Here is a 6,783-nt window from a genome sequence, read left to right on the forward strand (position 1 = left end):
TTTTGGAGTAACATGCCAATGAAATTTATTTATTACAAGTCTTTTTATTAACACCATGCATACGGATTATCAATGCTGTGTTGTCTGGCACTTCTCTATAGAGGTTTTTGCTCCTTGAGGAAATGACCCCATCTTACACATTTTTGTATACCTCATACTGCAATGTGTATATTAACTACTTTTTGCTAACTTAACTACATATTGAGCTAAATTGAATTGGTGTTAATGTGTGTGTGTCATGGCTTTTACAACTAGAAGAGTGGGTTTTTATTGATGCTGTGACAGTAGTCATATTGGAAAGGAGAAATCGTAATGAACTCCCAATCTCTGTACGCATTGAAGGTTGTGGGCTCCTTTATAAAGACATGGGAAAAGCTTTACCTACAAACCATTTGCATTTGCACTGGAAAAGGTTCTGATTTCCCATTTAATCTTTTTCTGTAAAAAGCCTACCAAGAACTTCTGATTCCATCCAGAGTACTATTAAATTAAATTCCAGATTACTATTAAATGTTTATCAGAAATCAGCTTTGGCTCTTCTCAGAGTGCCAGTTAGCTTGATGTAGCTGTGATCAGCTGTTGAAGATACACAAATCCTAATCGTGGATAAATACACCCCAGCACAGTGGTGGTGCCAACCGATGGCACATGTGCTGCGGCAGGCTGTTTGGTATCATTGAAAGCCTTTAAAGGGTTCACCATCACTGCCCTAGCAGAGATGTTTCCTGGTAAAGTTTATAAAGCAAAGTTGCCAAATCCTATAAACCAAAACGTAATAAGTATGTGAATACATATGTGGAAAGAAAGAATATTCACAAGGATTTGCGTTAGCACAACTAAACAACATTTTGTAGCTTGCTGCTGCCATCTACTGGTGCTCAACTCTTGGACTTCTAGCAGCTAGTTTACAATAATACATAGCAGTAAACAGGAATTGCATCTGTTTTTTTGGGGGGGGATCCCCAAAATATTCTGTGTTGAACATAAGGCATCAGAATTTTCATGTGATCCATAGTATTACTTTGTAGTGTGCTTTTAGTAAGCAAATTCACCAATCTTTCACTCTTAATAATGGGCTATTTTTGTGTTGGAGCTTCTGATTAAACATTTTTCCTTTGTCATCTTTTTCCAGTTTAATGGATCATGAAGTGGCATTGCTTCCTGAAATGGACAAAGTGAATTTGAAGCCAGTAAGATGTTTGATCTTCAATTAAAGTTATTATCTATTACATAAATAGTAGGTTCCTGGCTCCCTGTCCTTAGAAACTCACTATGAATGCCACAGTAAGCATTTGTATATATATTTATATATATATAAAATATATACTATATATACAGTATATATACACAATATATATTATATATACAATATATTATATATATTTAGTCAGTCTTTTTTTTTGCCATACTGGAGCTTGAACCTGGGTCTTTGCACTGAGCTACTTCCCCAACCCTTTTGTTTGTTTTGTTTTGTTTAATTTTAATTTTAATTTTTTAAAAAATTTTTATTTGTATTTGTACATATTTGCAATACACAGTGATTATATTCACTACAGGGAGTTGTTACTTGTACATAAAAGTTGTTACTTTTACATAAAATAAAATCCTTTTTAAAATCCTCTTCTCCCTTCCCTCCATTTTCTTGGCCCCTTTCCCATTTGCGAAAGATCTACCTCCCTATTTCATATTGTCTGTTTTTTATTTTGTTCTGTATGTTTATCTGGGTTTCTTCTAAAAGGGAAACTATTCAATATTTAAGCTTTTGGCCAGGCATGGTGGGGCACACCTATACTCCCAGCACTCAGGAAGCTGAGGTAGAAGGATTGCTGCAATTTTGAGGCCATCCTGGATTACAGAGTTTAAGGCCAGCCTGAACTATATATCAAGATCCTGTTTCAAAAAAAATTCAGCTTTTGTGTCTGATTTATTTCACTTGACATTATGGTCTCAAGGTACAACCATTTTCCTCCAAATGACTCAAATATATTCTTTACAGCAGAGTAGTACTCCGTTAGGTATAAACACCACATTTTTCTCATTCATTTATCTGTTGATTGACATCTGTATGAAATCTCCATACAGATTTCTGTAGTGGGTGTATTAGTTTAGACTCCCACCAACAATATAGAAGGGTTCCTTTTACCATGCAGCCTCTTCAACATTTGTTCTTTCACTGTTGTTTGTTTGTGTTTATTTGTTTGAGACAGGGTCTCACTATGTAGTTCAGGCTAGTCTCGAACTCAATATGTGCCCCAGGCTGGCCTGGAACTCACAGCAATCTTCTTGTCTCTATCTCCCAAATGCTGTGATTATAGATGTTTGCCACCATGGCCAGCTATTTTTTCTTATTTGATTTCTTGATGATAGCCATTCTTTCTGTAAGTAAGAAGGGAATTCTTCTGTAAGTAAGAGGGAATCTCAGTGTTGTTTTAATTTGCAGTTTTGCAGAGATGTTGAACACTTTTTCATGTATTTACTGGCCAGTTATACTTCTTCTGAGAGGTGTCTGTTCATTTCAGTTGCCCATTTTTTGACTGGGCATTTTATTTTGAGGGCTTTCTTTCTTTTTTTTTTTTTTTTTTTTTTTGAGCTCTTTATATATTCTAGATGTTAATCCTCTGTCCAAGGTATAACTTACAAAAAATTTTTCCCATTCTGTAGGATATCTCTTCACCCTGTTGGTGTTTCCTTTGCAAAGCAAATGCTTTTTAATTTGATATGATTCCATTTGTTGATTCTTGATGTTATTTATTGTACAGTTTGGGCTCTGTTCAGAATGTTCTTGCCTATGCCTATGTCTTTTTTTTTTTTTGAGACAGGGTCTTGCTATGCAGTTCAGGCTAGCCTTGAGCTCACTTTGTAGCCCAGGCTGGCCTCGAACTCACAACGATCCTCCTGCCTCAGCCTCCCGAGTGCTGGGATTACAGGCGTGCATCACCATGCCTGGCCTAAATCTTTGATCCATTGTTTTAGTTTAGTACATTTTCCTGCATGTGGATAGCCAGTTTTCCATTTGTTAAAGACAGTACCATTTGTTAAAGATACTCTCTTTCCTCCAGTGTATATTTTTGGCCTCTTTGTCAAAGATCAAATAGCTGAATGCCTGGATTTGTTCGTGCATCCTGTACTCTGTTCCACTGATCCACATAGCTTTTTTTGTGCCAATACCTTGCTGTTTTTTGGTTTTTTGACCTTTTTTGTACCAGGAATTGAACTCAGGACCTCACGCTTGCAAGGCAGGTGCTGTGCCACTGAGCTAAATCCTTGGCCCTACCATGGTGGGTTTTTTGTTTTTGTTTTTGTTTTGTTTTTTAATCACTATAGCTTTGTAATATAATTTGAAGTCCACGATTGTGATGGCTCTTGCTTTGCCCAGATTTGCTTTTGCTATTCTGTGTATTTCCTGGTTCCCTATGAATTTGAGGATTGTTTTCTCTAGTTCTGTGAGGAAAGCTGTTGGTATTTGGGTTGGGATTTCTTAAATCTATCTATCAATTTTGGAAGTCTGGCTGCTTTCACAGTGTTGGTCCTGCCTATCCAGGAACAGGAAATAGCTTCCATATTCTGATATCATCCTTTTCTATTGCCTTTGAGCTCATTTTTAAGAGTACTATAGTTTTCATTATAGAAGTCTTTCACTTCCTTTTTAGGCTAACCCCTAAATTGGTTTTTTGTTTGTTGTTTTACTTTATTTTATTTTTACGGTTTTTTATTTTTGAGACAGGCTCTTGCTATGTAGTTCAGGGCAGTCTTAAACTCACTTTGTAGTTCAGGCTGGCCTCAAACTCACAGCCAGCCTCCCAAGTGCTGGGATTACAGGTATACACCACCATACCTGGGTATTTAATTTTTGACACAGGGTCTTGCTGTGTAGTCCAGGCTGGCCTAGAACTCACAGTCCTGCCTTAGTCTCCCGAGTGTTGGACTTACAAGCATGTGCCACCAGGCCTGGCAGTATTTCATTTCTCTTGAAGCTATTACGAGTAATATTGTTTCCCGAATTTCTTTCTCAGTGGCTTCATTATTGGTGTACAGAAACACTACTGATTTTTGTGTGTTGCTTTTGTACCCTGCTACCTTGTTGAGTTTATGTATTATATCTAGGAGTCTTGCTAGAATTTTGGGGGCCTTCTGTGTAAAGGATTGTGTCAATGCCCATAAGGGTAGCTTGACTTATTCTTCTCTGATACATATCCCTTTTATTTCTTTCTCTTGCCTCACTGCTCTGGCTAAAGTTTCAAGTACAGTATTAAACACGGTGATGATAATGGACTTCTTTGTCTTGTTCCTGATTTTAGAGGAAAGATTTTCAGTTTTTCTCCATGAATATGATGTTGGTAGTGGGTTATTCTGATATTGGTAGTAGGTTTGTCATAAATGGCTTTTATCAGATTGAGAAAAAGTCCTTCTAGACCTATTTTTTTCTGGGTTTTTTTTTTTTAATCATGACAGGTGTTGGATTATTTTGTATTTTAAGACATCATTTCATTAAGTTACTAATTGCCCAAGCTGGGCTCAAACTTAAAATCCCCGTGCCTCAGCTTCCAGAGTGCTGGCATTACAGGTGTGCACTACCATGCCAGGCTTAGTGAATCAGTTTTGAGCAGCTGTACTATGCTGGCATGTGAGTCATTCCAGGAGAAAATTTTATAAAAGTCTCTTTTTAAAATATTCTCAAGTTTTAACATCTCAGAAATATCTTTAATATAGAGTTCAGTGGATAAGAGATTGCATCATAGTAGCCAACACCAAAATATCAACCTTAAGAAAATAAAGTACCTTTCAGTTGCTTGGGTTTTGTTGGTTTTGTTGGTTTTTTTATTTTGTTTTGTTTTGTTTTGTTTTGACATTGCTGGGGATTTAGCCCAGGACCTCAAACATGCTAGGTAAGCACTCTGCCACTGAGTGCTGTGTGTGAAAGGCTTTTACATCCCCGGCCCTTTTTATTTTATTTGTTTGTTTGTTTGTTTTGTTTTTTGTCTTTTTGAGACAACGTCTTGCTATGTAGTTTAGGCTGACCTTGAGCTCACTTTGTAGCCCATGCTGGCCTCAAACTCACAATGATCCTCCTGCCTCAGCCTCCCGAGTGCTGGGAATACGGGTGTGTGCCACCACACCCAGCCCTTTTTATTTTATTTGAGAAATCTCACTAAGTTAAATCAGGCTGGCCTCAAACTTGTGAGCCTCCTGCCTCAATCTCCCAAATAACTGGGATAACAGCTGTGCACTGCCAGGGCTGGCTGGATCTCATTCTATTTTGTTTTTCCCTCCGTTGATTAAACAGTTCTACTGAGACTTGTTTTCTATCTGGATAAGAAAACCAAAATAAAAAAAAAACTTTCGCATAATCAGGTAAGATTTCACCAGGTTACCTACAATTGAATATGTGTATTCTTGTCATTACTTAACTCAGAATTTTGTTTCTTTTCAGATTGTACCCAGTCTTCACTCAGTGTCTGTATCAGTAAGAAAAAAGGCAATGAGCTGAGAGTCCAGGGTCTCATGACTAACGGGCCTTGAACATTTATTCAGTAAATCCTGGAGGACCAGAAGCTCACTTGAGTGATTTGTGGGATTTTGTATGGAAGAATCAGATATCTGATATTTATTATTTCTGTTCATTGTTAGGTTAAAAGTATGCAGATAAATGAAAGGAAATGCCAGCAGCAGCCTGAACAGTAGCATAAATTTGGGGTTTTTCAGTGGCAGGTTTTATTTTCATATATTGAATGCTAGATTTAGAATTAGGAAGGTTATTTCTTTTAACCTACCCTGAAGTTGGTAAGAATAGAAATGACACGGTAGGTTGCGGTGATGACTTGCAGTTAAATCATGTGTGTCTGTGATCATGGCCAGGAAGATAGCCTGGAAGTGCCGAGGTCCAGCGTGGCCCCTCTTAAGTTTAATGTTGAGAATGTCGCAGGTACCGCCTCCTGTGTCATGGAGGTGAGATTTCATTACATTGAGCAGCATATCTTAAAATTTCTAAATTTGATGGTTTCAGCTATTTTTTTTAGTGTCAGCTATTTTTTGAAAATGAAGCATCAAATAAACTAAAACTAGTAAGAAGTATTGTCCTTACTTTTTTTAATTTATCTTTTATAGAAAATTCCAAACATATTTCAAGTAGGCTGCTATGAGCCTCCACTGGCTTCAAACAGTTATCAACACGTGACCAATTGTATTTTATCAAATTCAGAGCTACAGAATCTTACTTCACTTCACCAATTTTTTATCTTTATGTCCTTTCTCCCTAAAAGTACTGGTCTTTAGTGATACAGTGTAAACTCCTTTGCCACTACTATAAAGAAGGTGCTTCTTCTTTACAAATTACATTGTATTCAATAATTTTCACATTCATAGTACTTTATGGTTCAGAGTTTTTCATAGACATTCATATATGATCTTCATATCAACCCTTTGAGGTAGATACTTTTTTTAATCTACCTTTAAATTGGTAAGAATGGAAATAATAGGCTAGGAACTGGGCATAGTGGTGCATACCTGTAATCCCAGAACTCAGGAAGCTGAGGCAGGAGGATTGCTGCAGAGTTCAAGGCCAGCCTGCGCTACAAAGCAAGACCCTGTTTCAAAAACAAACAAACAAACAAACAAACAAGATAAATCAAGGTTAGGTTAAGCTACTCACAAATTGTGTGTGTCCCAATTCACTGCCTTTTTCCTTATTCATTGATTACAGACACTGACTGAAGACTCTTCTGCAAACAAAAAACAAAGTTCTGAGTTAGGTAATGACAGGAATATATTCAACTGCAGTTGAAT

Source organism: Chinchilla lanigera, unplaced genomic scaffold (genome assembly GCF_000276665.1).
Source record: "Chinchilla lanigera isolate Chin_1 unplaced genomic scaffold, ChiLan1.0 scaffold00146, whole genome shotgun sequence".
Taxonomy (NCBI): domain Eukaryota; kingdom Metazoa; phylum Chordata; class Mammalia; order Rodentia; family Chinchillidae; genus Chinchilla; species Chinchilla lanigera.